We start from the raw sequence: 529 nt of genomic DNA on the forward strand, positions 1-529 counted from the left end.
GGTGACTAACACCAGCCGTGGACAGCCACCAGCCAGCTGGACCCACAGGGATCCTGGCTTTGGGGTATTTTCCTTGAAAGAGCTGTGGCTGTGCCAGGCTCCCTGAGGCCCCTGTTGCCTCAGCCTCCTGGAGGTGGGGTATCTTGCTGTTCTTAAATATTTAATAGTTATGCTTTTTAAGCTCACTTTCACAAAGATCTTTTTGAAGGTCTTGTTATCATTCTGTTTTTCAAGGAAAAAACCTATGCTTTGGGTTAGATTTTTACTTGAAATTTGTATGAAATGCAGGACAGTGAATTGGTCTTCTAGTCTTTTCAGAAAGAATCATCGCCTGTTGCAATTTGTTTTCCAATTAAAGTGGCTTTAGTTGAAAATTGTAGTGGTGTTGTTAAATAAAAGACATAGTTCTAAACTGTTTGAGGCTTCTCCTGCTTTGCTGTATGCATCTGTAGAAAATTCAGGTTTGTCCTTAAATCCAAAGTACTGTGGTGCTGTGACTGGGCTCGTGGGCTTTCTGCTTGAAATTCCT

The sequence above is a fragment of the Mesitornis unicolor genome, unplaced genomic scaffold (genome assembly GCF_000695765.1).
Source record: "Mesitornis unicolor isolate BGI_N332 unplaced genomic scaffold, ASM69576v1 scaffold959, whole genome shotgun sequence".
Taxonomy (NCBI): domain Eukaryota; kingdom Metazoa; phylum Chordata; class Aves; order Mesitornithiformes; family Mesitornithidae; genus Mesitornis; species Mesitornis unicolor.